At 39.6% G+C, this 15,331-nt stretch overlaps 1 long non-coding RNA gene across 1 annotated transcript; it reads left to right on the top strand.

Moving 5' to 3' along the window:
* The first annotated feature begins 8,290 nt into the window (after positions 1–8,290).
* On the top strand, positions 8,291–9,525 carry LOC103130765 (uncharacterized). Its single transcript, XR_475262.2, has 4 exons — positions 8,291–8,567; positions 8,645–8,732; positions 8,817–8,928; positions 9,293–9,525. It is a non-coding gene; the product is annotated as an uncharacterized LOC103130765 (long non-coding RNA).
* Positions 9,526–15,331: the final 5,806 nt, after the last annotated feature.

The raw sequence follows: 15,331 nt of genomic DNA, 5'->3' as shown, positions 1-15,331 counted from the left end.
TCAGAGCACAAACAACACATGAATTTACCTGAGAGAGAAAAAGACAAAAGATGGAAACGACAAACAAAAATTAAAGACGTCTTTGGAGAAGTTGCAAGAGCAAAATCTGATTTGTTACTTCTGTGTAGAAAGTTTTATCTTCTTTTCTTTAATTTATTCAAATAAGGCGTATCTTTGCTCATTGTAACCAGGATAATTCTTCTATATTAGATTCAGTTTATTTTATTTTCTATTTTGTTAGATCTAATTTTATTTATTTTTATTTAAAGATTTAATTAAAATTCTCCTTTCCTTAATTTATTCAACACCAAGCAGGCGAGAACATTATTGGTCTCGCGATGTTTCAATGTCATGTGACAGTTGCACGTCAGCGTCCTAAATTGACAGCTACGGCTTATATTGCTGCTGAATCGCACCTTAGGTAGGAAACGCTGTCGGACCCTGACGTGCAGACGTGAACATTCGGCTAAACGTTGAAACGATCACGGTTTGTCAAGAGGGAACTGGCCAGGTATATTGCAGATCCCCTGCTCAAGGAGTGGCTGAAGGGTCTAGGATATAACAAGGATTGTCTGGCTTCATGCTGACCAGACTGACGAGCTAACCGTAGCGGATCCGGAAATACAACGCCTATTTTCTGAGGAAACTCTTCCGAACTGGTTGGAGATTCAGCCCAACAAATCTTCACTGATGGAACTGGATTATTTTTTGTTTTTTTTCCCTTTCATTAACAAAGACTGGTTGAGTTCCTTGGTTTAAGGAACCCATTTTGAACTCTAAATCGTGGACTAATTTGTATATATTGTAAATATCAATACAACTCACTGATTTTGCACCATCTACTTGTCTTTGTGTTTTTGCAATTTGCCACCTCCTCCAGCAGACGAACCTAGTTTTTAAGAAATCACTTGGATTGACTTAATTTGGATTATTTCAAATCCTAATAATCCTAGAATGTAACTTGGGTTACATCATCCAACCAGGAGCTATCTCTGACCCTCTATCTGAAGCCAGAAACCCCTGCTGTGTTTACAGCCTTTCACAGATGAGTGTGAAAAGCTACAACTTCTCCTGTATTGTTTTCCCACACAGACAAAAGGCAGTTCAAACGATCCTAGCAAACCATCTGCTGTAACATAAAGGTCAAAAAGTCAGAATACATTACTAAATTCAAAACCACAATTAGGCCATTTGAATCAGGATATGTTAAGTTTTAAAACTAGCTTATTTTAAATTTATTTTCTCAACACTAGCTAATATCAATACAGCACCTTAAGCTTGTTAACAAGTAGCTTAGGCTACTGGTGTTGTCTATGCTCAGCTACGATTCATTTTGCCCCCCAAAAAGTTGATTCCCCCCCTCCCCCCCTTGTTCATCTTGAGTCAGGGCAGAGTATAACAGGGAGTCTCTAAGAATCCATCCCCCACCCCCTTCGCTTACACACATCGTTCAACCAGACAGCTATTTGTAAGCCATGGGGGGCAGAAATAGTTTGGAAACCACTGGGGGGCCCAGGAGAAAAAGTTTGGGAACCACTGCTCTAGACGATGCCTAGAGGCTGCACTACCTGGAAGGAGTGCCTGCTGATTGGTGTCAGTGAACCTGTGTTCAATCACCTCATCATCTCAGAGTATATGAGGAGCTGGCTGCCAGCACTTAAGCGGCTGAGGGTTTGCCAGTTATGGTAGTCTGCTTCCCTCTGAGGTTGCTCTCTGAGTTTTCTCTGAGATTACTTCAAGTAATATACTCCTGTTGCCTCTCCTTCAGGTGTTTCCTTGTGATGCCTCAGATTTAACCACTGTGTAACCCGAGTTCCTGGCTTTCTGGTTTCCCTTCATGACATTGTGGATTTTACCCACTGGTTGCCCGTGTTCCTCTACTGAAGAATCATTGACAGTTTCTATTTAGACGGCTGGCAGTCGGATGGCTCCTCGCCTCTTAAGAACTTACCTGCCGCAGCTGGGCTGCACAATATTACTATAATGACTGTTTTCTCCTTCTTTTCCTCTCTCTTCTTGTTTGCAGTAGCACCCCTCAACTTGGCACCCAAGGCATCAGCAACCTGTGGTTCTGGAGCTATGAGTGGCTCTTTTTATCTTCCACATTGGCTCTTTATAACTTTGGTTAGAAATGACAAAGAAAAAAACTTATGTTAGTCCTGGCATCTTCAGAGATGTGATTAGCTTGTGTGGTTCCCAGAGTCGGGTTTTAAGCTGACTGAAATATCACCGGCTCCGCCTTTCTAATGGCAGATGCTCTTTTGTCAGCTTCATTTAGTATTCCCCGCTCAGGTCACCTCAGCCCTCTTATCCCTCCATCGCTTTAGATCGCTCCAAATTCTGTCAGGAATCCATCGTATCTGACTCAGTTTGTCTCTTGTCCACATTCTGCCTTCCAACCCCAGCTGCCCACTGATCTCTTAATCGCTGAACCATTTTTCTTAAGTGTTAGGTGGTTCTGATCATTATCTGAAGCCACTCGCTGGCTCTCCCTAATTGCATGGTCTCATTGCAGCTCGTCTGAATATTTCCCAGTCTTCTGTGTCATCCTCTGCCCTCTTTCAGTCAGCTTTCACACCCACACAGTGATCCGAACTTTACGAGTGCCCTGTTTTCCAGGTCGTTCATAGTTGACCACGTCACTCGCCCTGACAAATTCTGTTCCTCTTTGCCTCGTTGTCTATCGGTTCTGACTCATAATAAGGTGGCATACACGCAGTGAGTACACTGACATGCGCATTAAGGAGGTCCACGACTGTGATGGCCAAACCCATGGCCACACTGTAAAGTCAGTAGTCGGTAACTTTTTTATGCACAATTTATTTTTCATACAAACACAACAACACTTTAGTTTCAGTAAAATATTTATTAGTTGATTTGGATACATTTGTTCTTTTTGTTAGCGCGCACATTTAGTTAACATATGAATTTATATCAACTTAAATTTTAATTTGTTTGATTAAGACTAACTCTTTGTTTTGCCGGTACTTACCTGCCTTGGAGTGGCCAGACAAAAGATGGGGACCAGGGCTCAGCAGGCTTAAATGCTGATTGGACTGCACCACTAGTTCCTGCTGGCAGGGGGAATTTGTAGTTTCTTTGTTTAGATAAGTTTTGTATTTAAGTAAATATTAGTATTTAAACTTTAATATTTTTTTATTTTCATTTTTGGGGTCTTTAGTTTAGCCAAACTTAGCTGTGCTGTTAGTTGTTTTGTGTTATTTGTAATTGTATTCTCTTTTGTGTCTTAATTGGTCTCATCAGCCAGAATATATACCCCTGTGTGTCATTTCTTTGTTAGGTCAGTTATGTTTGTTTGTGCAGCCAGTTTGTTTACATTTTTGCCTGAGTTCAGTTTTGTTTCTTTGACCTCTTTTATGAGCTCAGTTTATCTTTTTTGTCATTTATAATCTTTGGGTTAAAATAAAAAATACCCTGTTTTTCTAATATATCCTGTGATTCCTCCTGTTTTTAACTCGGTCCATCACAACGTCATATATACAAGCCAACAGTTCGGCACATGCGACAAGGTAAAACGAGTCAACTCTTTTCCGATAACTGGATGGCCACTCATGATTGTCGCGATTTCTATGTGTAATTACTGCTGGAGGTAGTTGCAGTCAACTACAAAGCACACTCGTATGAAACAAGCCTCCTGTTCCCTGATGATAGTCCGACTGCTTATCGCTGTTGGGCCGTCGCTGGCAATAAGGCTTATATGATCTAACTCTCAGTCATGTGGCTGATTAACTAAAAGCGCTTAGTTTATCCCAGCGTACGTTTCTGTCAGTTGCAGCCGTCCGTTTGTGCCGCGTGTATGGCATTCTGTCATTTGGCGCCCCAACAGAACACCAGCCCCAGGTGTGGACTCGTGCACCGCTCTAGTTTTCCGCTTCGGCAAGAAACCCGACTTCTACCCTCCTTTCCGCCTTATCCGCATGTGGCAGGAAGGAGGTGGAGGCTGCATCTGCTGGTGGGGTAATTGCAAGCGAGCCAATAGCGCCAGAGGGCGCTCAGTATACAGCAGGGCCGAGCTCAAATCGTGGCACCGGCAGCTATCGTGGCACTTAAGGTGACAGCTGCCACAGGTTCCATGGGTGCCACTACCTCATACTGGCACCTGCCACAGGTGCCGCGACCTCATATTGGTACCTGTCAACGACTGCCGCAGCACTTCTGGTGACAGCTGCTTAGGTACCACAGAATGCCGCGAGCTGACACATGCTGCAGCGACCTGCTATTGGCACCTGGCTATTGGCACTGGTGCCAATGCCCAGCAGCACAGGGTGCCATGACCAGCTACAGCTTAATAACGGCAACTTCTTGCTTCTTTGACGTATGCCACGGCTTTTGTGTCAGACTGAAAATTTATTATTTTATTTTGAACCAAAAAACAAAACAAACAAAAATAGCAAATACATCCGTCAGGGATTCGGTGATATATACACTGCAGTTTCTGTGACAGATTGTATATGAACGAATTTATTTAGAATACAAAAAAAAAAAAAAACACCAGTGGATCTGGCACACAGTATTGCATTTCCTCTCAAGTGTTGTATTCTCTCACAAAAAGCAAATATGCCCTGGTCTATTTTGGATACAGTCTCAACAAATGTCAATCTAAAATTTCTAATATACATTTAAAGACCCTCATTGAAAACATGTTGACAGCTGCCGTAAGGTGCCACTTGTGCCACAGTTGCCAGTGGCTGCCGGGTAAGGTGCTACGGGCTGTCACAACCTGACACAGGCTTCAAGGATCTGCTACTGGCACTAGGCTACTGGCACCTGGGACAGGCGCCTGTTATGTCCTGTTATTGCATGAAAAGGACAGCAGAGGGAGCTCTGACTATGTATGTGACAATATATGCTGTATATGGAGAAGAAGAACAGAACGCAAGAGTGTACAGAGAGAACTGAAGCTGAGCTACGTCTGATGCCTGCTTATTTCCACTATTTCAATATAGCAGCACCACAACAGTCTCACAGCCCAGCAGCACAGGGTGCCAGATCAGCCAGCCTGCCGCAACCTGGCATAGGGTGCCACGACCAGCTACAGCTTAATAACGGCAACTTCTTGCTTCTTTGATGTATGCCACGGCTTTTGAGTCAGACTGAAATTTTATTATTTTATTTTGAACCAAAAACAAAACAACAAAAAAGCAAATACATCCGTCACGGATTCTGTGACATATACACTGCATCTTCTGTGTCAGATTGAATATGAATGAATTTATTTAGAAAAACAAACAAAAAAAGCACCAGTAGATCTGGCACAAAGTATTGCATTTCCTCTTAAGTGTTGCATTCCCTCACAAAAAGCAAATACGCCCTGGTCTATTTTGGATACAGTCACAAATGTCAATTTAAAATTTCTAATATATACACATTTAAAGAGCCTCAATGAATACATGTTGACAGCTTCCGCGTAAAGTGCCACGGGTGCCACTGGCTACTGCGTAAGGTGCCATGGGCTGCAGCAATCTGCTACTGGCACTTGGGACAGGTGCTACGGCCCAGCAGCACAGGGTGCCGGACCAGCCAGCCTGTCGCAACCTGGCACGGGGTGCCATGACCAGCTACAGCTTAATAACGGCAACTTCTTGCTTCTTTGACATATGCCACAGCTTTTGTGTCAGACTGAAAATGTATTATTTTATTTTAAACAAAAAACAAACAAACAAAAAAACAAAAACAAATGCATGCACCGTCACGGATTCGGTGACATATACCGCAGCTTCTGTGTCAGATTGAATATGAATGAATTTATTAAAAAAAGAAAGAAAGGAAGAATAGAAAGAAAACATTGTTTTCTTTTGAGTTTCCTCACAAAAGTATTGCATTTCTTCTTAATTGTTGCGTCCCCTTGCAATAAGCAAATGTGCCCTGGTCTATTTTGGATACATTCACAAATGTCAATTTAAAATTTTTAATATATACATATATAAAGATCCTCAGTTGAAGCTGAGGATCTTTAAATCCTCAGTTTTAAAGAGGAGGCAACTAGACAACCCCCCCGCCCGACTCCCTAACCCAAAGGGTTTTTGTGGTGCAAAAAAAACTGATTGAAAATAGACTAGTGAAAGTAAACTTTGGCATTCAGACAACACTTCTGAGCGCTACACAACTGAACAGGACACGTAAAAACAGAGGTATTTTTGTTTTATTGATCTTTGTCTCATTAACATTTGAAACAGAAACATTTAAATTTGACAAACAGAAGAAATCTGTAAGAGGCTAAATGTTTTCAGATAATAGATTCACAACATTTTGTCATCAATATAATTGTGCAATTGTAATTGTATAATCGGAAAACCTGCTGAAATAATCAGTTTTGTAAAAAAGATTTTTTATTTTGTTATTTGGGATACCTCCAGTCTGTATTTTCTTGATTTATCTGTCCTCAATAGCTAAACACATTGCTCAATAAGAGAACTTCAGCTCTTGTAATTCATACTTTAAACCACAGGGTGGACACAAAGCACTGCCAGGTTTTTTTGAACCAGTTTATGCTCATTTTCTGTGATTTACTATTTCAGATTTAGTTTCTCCATACACATTAGGAATATCACAACTGCAATAATACAACAGGCAAACAAACAACAATTAATAACATGGGTCAAAGTTTGCTTTCACCTTTAGTAAATGTGTTACAAAACAGTGATTCTTGAGAAGTGGGACAAAATGGGTTTAAATTTTCCCCCAAAAAATTTAATTATTCTTCAAGCTTATGTATACAAATATGACAAATAATGATTTGGAAACGTACAGATGCTAAGGTGCAGGCTCCCAGTTGCAACATTTTTTTGAAAATTACATTTTTAATGGACCTGACCCAGAACTTTGTCAACACCATCTGACAAAAATAAATGTAATGTTAGACTCATGGGTGTCCAGCTACTGTGATTCTCCTTTGTAGAATAATCCACAGAAAATAATTGAGCTCTTTCTCAGTGTCGAACATTTAATTTTTTTCCGCTACACCATCAGCTGTCATCGAACTCAGCTGACCGGCACTCAGCTGTTTCCGAATGTTCGCTCCTCTCCCCCATCCGAGGAGCCTTTCACAATAAAACATTTTACATTTCATAACTCCAATTTTCACGCTTACAGTAATATAATTTTTAATGACCCTATTAGTAACATTTTTACTCAGTTTTACAGACAAATGCTTCTCAAGAAACAAAAGAAATATTATTTAAAACAAAAAACAACATAAAGTCCATCTGATGGAGCTGAAAGTGCATGACGGAGTTGACACAGAACTGAAAGTGGTGACAAACTAGTGAGTAAAATGAAATACTTGATACATGTGAAGTAATGCCATTTATGTAAAATACATTAAAATTAATTAACTGCACATTTAAGTGAGATTTGTCAACACTATCACTGAATGAGTCACACTGTCAGTTAAAAACTCTGATGGAGTGACATCTGAAGGACAAAATGTCAAACTACCTCAATTTATATGATGTTATTCTGAAGGAGGCCATATTGTAGCTCATCAGGTCCATGAAATCTTTACAGTATACCAAAATTAAGCATTTATTTCACAAATTTTCATCNTTAAAGGCGGCTCGGAAAAACAGGTTACGACATGTTAACAACGGATTAAACAGTTTTAACAACTGATAAAAGTGACAGAGGACACAGATATGGGAAGTGCGGAAGCCCCTATTGTATCAAATTGACAGAGGAATAACAGAGAGTTGGCCATTCTAAGGTAAAAACCCAGCGCATACAGCGTTCATGGGTTTTTTTGTTTGTTTTTTTCTTCCAGACGGCTTCCCGCGCCCCCCCTAGGGGGCGCGCCCCACAGTTTGGGAACCTCTGGTCTAGTGGATGCCGAGGGAAGCAGCATACAAACAGAAAATCCCCACAAAGAGGCAAAACCCCAGTTCCCAACAGTTGGTGTCTTTCAGACACAGTACAAAGAATGGGGAGCGAGGAGACAACTCGAATAGACCACAAAAGAACAGTAGACATGTCTTTCAGACACAGGAGACAGAGAGAGGAGAGGATACAACTCGATTAGATGCAAGTCGATTAGACTGAAAAGTAGGAGATAGGTGTCTTTCAGACACAAGTACAGACAATGAGAGCTGTGTGAAGAGGTGTGAAATTCCTCCCTTTCCCCTCTCCCTATTTTCATATTCATATTCATAACCTGTCATAAATTATGATTGGATGGTGTACCTAACCAGAGTTTTTGAAGTATACTTCTGCTAAAGCCTTAATTTGGTGACAGAAGCATAAGTAAGTAAAATGGATGAACTTATTGTTGGTTATAGCTTCTAGAAAAGTACAATGAAGAGAAAGTCTTATGAACAATTCAGTCTCACCAGCTAAGCCACACAATAGGCTGTTCTCTGTTCTTAAAATGACAATGAGTGAACTGTTTCAGGGACACATTTGGACTGGCAGTCGACTGGGTAACATTCTTAAAATAGTTTAGAGACGCACCCATTTTCATACCTGTTAGTCCGGTATGTGTAAACTCCAAAACCTCTGAGAGCCCATCACAATTAGATCCGCTGATAACTCCCAGCTAATGCGCTGCACCTGAGGTGAGCTTTCATTTCAACCTTCTGTTTTTGATTATCATAAACCAGTTGTGCGACTGATCGTCCATGTCCTCTCAAAGAAAATGAAAGTCCTGGTTCTGTTCCTACTCCTTGTTGTTGTTGTCGGAGTTGAGTTGATGTCCGTCCATTCCCATGGGGACTCACCAGGTACAGTCCTTGTTTTAGCCTTTTCATAATTTGCACGAAACTTGAGGATTATTACAGAAACTTTGTGTGATCTTGGTGTCTCAGTTGTTCCAGAAGATGTGGCCCTTGCAGAAATGAGAGGGGAACAGAGAGAAGTGAAGCCTGTGCCCCCTGAACCAATCACGGAGCGTTTCTCAAAATCTTAAAAGTTTTCTCAGTGAGTGTAAAATTTATCGCTTTCTTTCACTTTCATTTTCTTTCCAAAACATTTCAAACATTCACGATAAAATGTTTCTCCCTTCCAGATGTTGTGGTGATTTATTTTTTTTTCAATTAACGTTTCAGATCATCAAACAGGTTTTAACGTAGCAGTTAAAGATAACCTGATAATTATTATTTTATTATGGAGTAAAAGCTGTGCAAACCAATCTGGTGCTATGTGAAAAAGCATGAATCTAGACCTAACAACTGAAGCATTTTGGTTGTAATTTCTAACTGTAAGCTGCTTGAAAATGTGTTATGGTTTTGCTGAAATGTGTTTGTACTGTTTGTAATTATGTCTTATTTTCTTCTTGTTGCAGGAGTGAAGAAATGGAGAGAAGAGGGGGAAAAAAATCTTTCAATTTTTGCACCAAATTACTAGCCAAAGCTGTTCATGTGTTCGTTATATCTGAGAAAGATGTTCCTTTTATGCACACCTCTAATTTGATTTTTTTTTAAAAGCAAAAACATTGTCATAAAACATGTTCCTACAAAGATTGCATTGCACTCAACTAAAACATAATTAGAAAATAAAATGTTAATCTTAGAAATCTACTTCTGTTTCTTGGAAAGGAAAGGTTTGAAGGGTGGAGGGTGCAGCAGCCTGAATTGTTTGTTGTTGTTTTTTTCTTTATGTAAGATATTACATATATGGATATTAGAATGAATTATAAGTTAGTTAATGAGGTCAGATGAGAAAATTCCTGGCTCGACTGCTGGAGGGAGTGGTAATTTGTTAAAACACAGACAACCGAATAGTGCAAAATTAGTGAAGTGTATTAAATAATATTTACAACAATATATACAGAGAAGTACTTCAAATAGTCCATAAAATCCTAGAAATGTTTTTTTTCCTTTATCCAAGGCAACATTTAACAATTCAGCTTTTTCATGGAAGTGATCAGGATGATGGAAAAGGATCCAATTCAGTTCAGTCCAGAGTAAGAATGAAAGTGTGGCTGTGGGTTTGAATATATCCTACCAGACAGGAAGGAGTTGAAGGGATGTGACGTTTCTCTTGATTCGATGGATGGTTAGCTTGCCAGTCTGGTCCGCTTGGCAACAGACAGGAGCAGATCCTGTCTCCTGGCCTGGAACAAGATCTGGAATAGGATCTTCCACAGGAACCTGGCTTGTGTAAAACAGACCTGATAATTCATAACCCTGAGTCTTATCAACATCAAAAATCATTATATTAATATAATCTATTATATTAATAGGTTATATTAATATATTATATATACCAGGAAAAAAAATATTATCCAATCACCATTTTTTTAAAAATCCCACAGTCTTTGTAAGGTAATAAAAGGTTTTATGCACTTACTTTGTCTCTTCCCATAAAATCTGTTATTACTGATGAACGCCATTTTTATGAACTAGAAAAAGGTATGTACAAAAGTCCTACCCCTTCACATGCGGTATCATTGAAAAGCCCTAAATGTCCTCTCCAGATACCAAAAGGAATTAATTCAGTAGAATGCAGGGGGTGGGAGATATTCAAGTTTAGAAATGTCCTCTACAGAGGTCAAAAATGAACTAGTGGTAGTCAGGAGGATATTAATAGATTATATGTTTTTTTTCTTATTACTATAGTAAATAGGTTTACACTATAAAAATAATTAAACTCCTGTGAGTAGTCCATATTCATTTTTAAATTTCTCAATATTCCATTTTAGCACACAATGGAAATAGTATTTCACCATTCAAAATACTTTTTAGTTAAATGCTTCAAAGTGACATAGAAACACTCAAATAAAGTTAGTTTGCACTGACAAAAAGAGCCCAAACAATATCATGGAGGCTAGCACTAGCATGCTGGCTCCCAAACAAGCAAACACTCACTAGTTGCCTCTTGTCAAAATGTGTGATCAGTAGAAGGTTTTGTTCCCACAATCAAACATCTAAAAGTTGAGAGGAACCTGATGTATCCTGAGTAGAAATAACTTCAATGTGTACTGCTCTGGTAGACATGCATGTAAACAGCAAAGCCCACTGCTTACTTTCTGCTTGGCCACCTCGTCTGTCTGGTAGTAACTGACCACGGCCCAAAAATATCCATACCTATGAATGTGAAAAGTGGCGCTGCTGTCACGCATTCAGGGGGCAAATCAGCCATCTGCTGTTCCATGACTGTGCCTCTGAGTTTATGGCAGGTGATGCAGGAATGAATAATAGAGCTAATGAGTTCTTTACCTCCAACTAACCACAAACCCCTGCGACAGACTAGCGACCTGTCCAGGGTAAACCCCACCTCTCGCCTGAAACGTTTGCTGGAGATAGGCACCAGCACCCCTCTTGACCCTGCTAGGGACAAGGGTGCACAGAAAATGAATGAATGAATGGATGGATGGACGGATGGATGGATCCACAAACCTGCCGCTCAAATGAGAGTTTGAGTTTTTGTAACATAGCATGTGACACTTGGTCGCACATCAAAGTCTTCATCTATCCAGATAACAACATCAGACATCTCAGTCCAGAAATGTGCAGTTCTAGGCACAGCCAAGATACTGCGCAGATAACAAGCTAGATAACAAGCTCATGTGTTTGAGTGATCTCTTCCTTATGATAGCATTTGTGGAGGAAAGCTGGTCCAAAGAGCCACATGGTGGAGGATAGCTGGGAGGCATGAACTGGCCAGGATGCCATGTCTGCTGGATTCTGCTCCGGGGGAATGCTCAGGTTTTGAAGACTGGTGTATACGCTGAATCCTGTTATGCACATATACATAAAATCGCCTGCTCTGGTTATGTACATAACCCAAAACAACCTTACTGTTGCAGTAAAATTTCACTGCGTCTGGTTGAAAGTAAATCTCGCTGAAAATGAAGTCAGCTATTTCCATTGCAGCGCACAGCTCCAGGCATTGGATAGTGGGCTCTGACTGGGGTGTCAGTCTGGCTTTCCCAAAAATGAAACCCACACTGCTTGTCCCATCTCCACTTATGGCTGTGACTTATGGCCACTCCAAAGGCCATGGTAGATGTATCAGAGAAGACACATAATTCCTTCCACACAGTTTTGCATAGGGAATTATTGGTGCATATGTGAGGGATGTGCAGGTGGCCCAGTTCTTGCAGAGAATCTTTCTAAGATTCCCAGTTTTGTCGCTTCACTTTAGGTAATGGTGTGTTCCTGTCAAATGTGTCACTGTTTAGCTTTCAAAGTAGAATCCTTCCATGTATTATGACTGGAGCAACAAACCTGATGGGATCAAACAGGCTGTTCATTATGGATAGGACACTCCAACAGCATCTTTGTCCTTGAGATATATATATAAAAAAAAAAAAAATTCCCTTCTCACCCTCCGTGGGTGGTCTCTTTCATCCTCTGAGCTCGGGTCCTCTACCAGAGGCCTGGGAGCAGTATCTTGGCTGTGCCTAGAACTGCACATTTCTGGACTGAGATGTCTGATGTCGTTCCTGGGATNTTATTATTTTGCATTCTTTTTATGTCTGACAGTGTTGACAAAAACTTGGGACAAATTTCAACTGAGTTGGAACATATATAAAAATTATTTTTAATTCAATTTATTGATACTTTTATAATTATTTATTTGAATACTTATACTTAATTGTCATAATATATTATTTTACTATTTCTATATTTGTTTTAAACTATTATAATGTGTTGAGTTCTGCTTCAGGACAAGGGATTCCACCTACTACAAAGTTTAAAATGAAAAATATTCAGAAAACATCAGGAAAACATATATTGTTGTGCTCACATGACCCAAGTTAGTTCAGTCAGATATTTGAAAAAAATATATATTTTATGTATGTTTTATTCAAATTTTGTGCTTCATGCATAGGACCTGTTTTGTCCATATTCTCAAGAATCACTGAAAATATAAAAAAATATTTTTTTATTGATCAGTCCTCCTAGACTTGATTATAATGATCAAACATAAAGACAGTATTTTAATTTTAAATCATAGACGTAGCACACATTGTCTGTGTCCATGAGAAGCTGACATGCTTTCCGGTTTATGGAGGTAAAAACTGAATGGGCTTCCTTTATTGTCAGCTGCTAATCAATGGCAGGATGCTGGACAAAAGCTCCAGAGTCAGGCTTTGTTCAAAGTTAACCTTTTGTGAGCACTCTGGATTTCTACAGGGAAGAAAGCAATCAGTCTTCCAGAGGAAAACATTTCCTTAGGGATTATTTACCACAACATTTCTTGCTTTTTTTTCTTTCTGTTTTTATTGTTTTTTGTTGCCAAACCGCAGCCTGTCTGCGGTTCCCCTCAAACGCTCAGTGACATGTTGTCTGTCTACATATGAGGCAGCTCTGGCTCTTTTAGTGGCTCTTTTGAACTAAGCTTTGTTCATTGGTGTGTGTGATGCTGTCTTGTTTTCATGATGGAGGACTGCAGTGCTGCTCTGAGGAGGAATGAAGAGTTTTCAGTGACTATTCGTATGTAAGGCTAGCCAGTGTGTGTGAGCGGTCCTGCTTGAGGCGAGGAAATAAAATCCTAAAATCTGCCAATGTCACAGTCTATCCACTTTTCTGCTGCACAGGCATTCCATTTTCCTTATGACAAACACAGAAACACATCTGCTAAACAGACCCAACTGAGGGACATGAGACAAAGCAAACCTTGTGCAAATACACACATTTCACATTTATGTTCATGTTTAATTGTTTAGTGTGTCTTGCTTTTAACACTAGAACACAGAACCTGGGAACTTCAGGGAGTGTTTTGTGTGGAGCAGTTGTGGAAAATAAGTATCCAAGAAGCTGTAGATTAGAGTTTAGATTCGCTCTGCTCCACTCCTATCAGTCACACATCTGACTCAACCTGCAATTAAAGCAGGTGACAAGATGTAGCTGGAAGATTTTAAATAAAAGTTAAAAACAGAAGAAGTTACACTGGTTTCTCAAATTATGGTACTAAAACGAAAGCAGTTGAGGCTTAATTAAAGTAATACAGTATGTTGGGTTTATTTCAGGCTCAGGTCTTTAATTAAAGTTAATTGGTGTGGTCAGGTCGGGCTCTGATACAATGCCTGCAGATTCGGGCTGGGTCAGGCTGGATGGACAGCAGTTAGAATGATCGTTGTTTAGAGAAACAGAATTTTTGTCAAAAGAAATCAAGCTAACAACTAATCAGAGCAGGATTAACGGCTTCCATGTTAAATGCCTCAAACTTAACACTTCATTCACAGTTCTAACAAACATGCTAATTTTACAGGGCTGTAGACAGTGCTGAAAATGAACAAACTGTCAAGCCCCCATCCTGCCTCATTTCATACAGGAGTTCACAAGTTTTGTAGCCTCTACCAAGAACAGCCAACAGAAGATCAGACTCTGTGGTGTTGTTGTTGTCATGTTTCCTTAACATGTAAAAGGTCTCTGGTTCCAAACCAGACAACCCCCCGTCCCAATCCCTAAACCCAAGGGGTCAAGTTTATCACAGGATGTTGTAGGTGAACACACTGATCTGGGACATGGAGTCTCCTGTAGTGTAATGGTCACCACTCTAGCCTTTGATTCCAGAGCTATGAGTTCAACTCTGAGTAGGACCTTCTGCCATTACCAAACATTTTCTACAAAGCAACATTTTCTATACAGTAGCTGTTTTCAGGCTTAATGAAGTTTCTGTGTTAGAGAATGAGGAATTTAATTTTGATTCCAGCTTTTGCTAGGTCAGATGCAAAGACAGGTGAATCAATCTGAGCTTAACACTTAACCAGGATCAGCACATTTTATCTGCAGTTGCTGCTGATTCTAATTTATTATTTCTCTAACATTAGTAAGAAAGCTATCATTTTTGTTTCTTATTTTTCAGCAAAAATTATCTTAAAATCTGATTATAATTGAATTTATTCTAAATATACTAAATAATGCAAAATACTATGCTATTTTGGATAGCATAGTATTTAACAGTATACTGTTTTATAGATGTTTACAGATTTTTTAAATTTTGGAATTAGATTTTACAGAACAATATACCAAACTCTGGTAAAAGGTTTGCTGAATAGCTTTTTTAGATCATTCCACATAGCCGTTTCATTCCTTTTCCATATTTGCCTTCAAAGTTTCTGTGACAAAGTGGTTCAGTTTGTGTTCACCACTTGTCCCTTATTTTATGTCTGACTCACTTACTTTCTATAGTTGGCTATATTGCTTAATTGGGGCCTGTAATATGGCATTATACAGGGAAGAGAAGTGACTGCCTTGCAAAGCATTTTCATTAGCCTTTTCCCTAAAGTTAGCAATAATATTAGCCCATTGCTCTTTTGGGCTTAATGTGACTGGTTTAAACAAACCACTGTTACACATTGAATTAGTGTGGTCATTAAAATGAAGCTTACTTACTCACGTTAGTGCACCACTATAGGAAGTGCAATAAT

The sequence above is a fragment of the Poecilia formosa genome, unplaced genomic scaffold (genome assembly GCF_000485575.1).
Source record: "Poecilia formosa unplaced genomic scaffold, Poecilia_formosa-5.1.2 Scaffold670, whole genome shotgun sequence".
NCBI classification, from domain to species: Eukaryota; Metazoa; Chordata; class Actinopteri; order Cyprinodontiformes; family Poeciliidae; genus Poecilia; species Poecilia formosa.
This window is presented reverse-complemented; position numbering and strand designations above follow the sequence as displayed.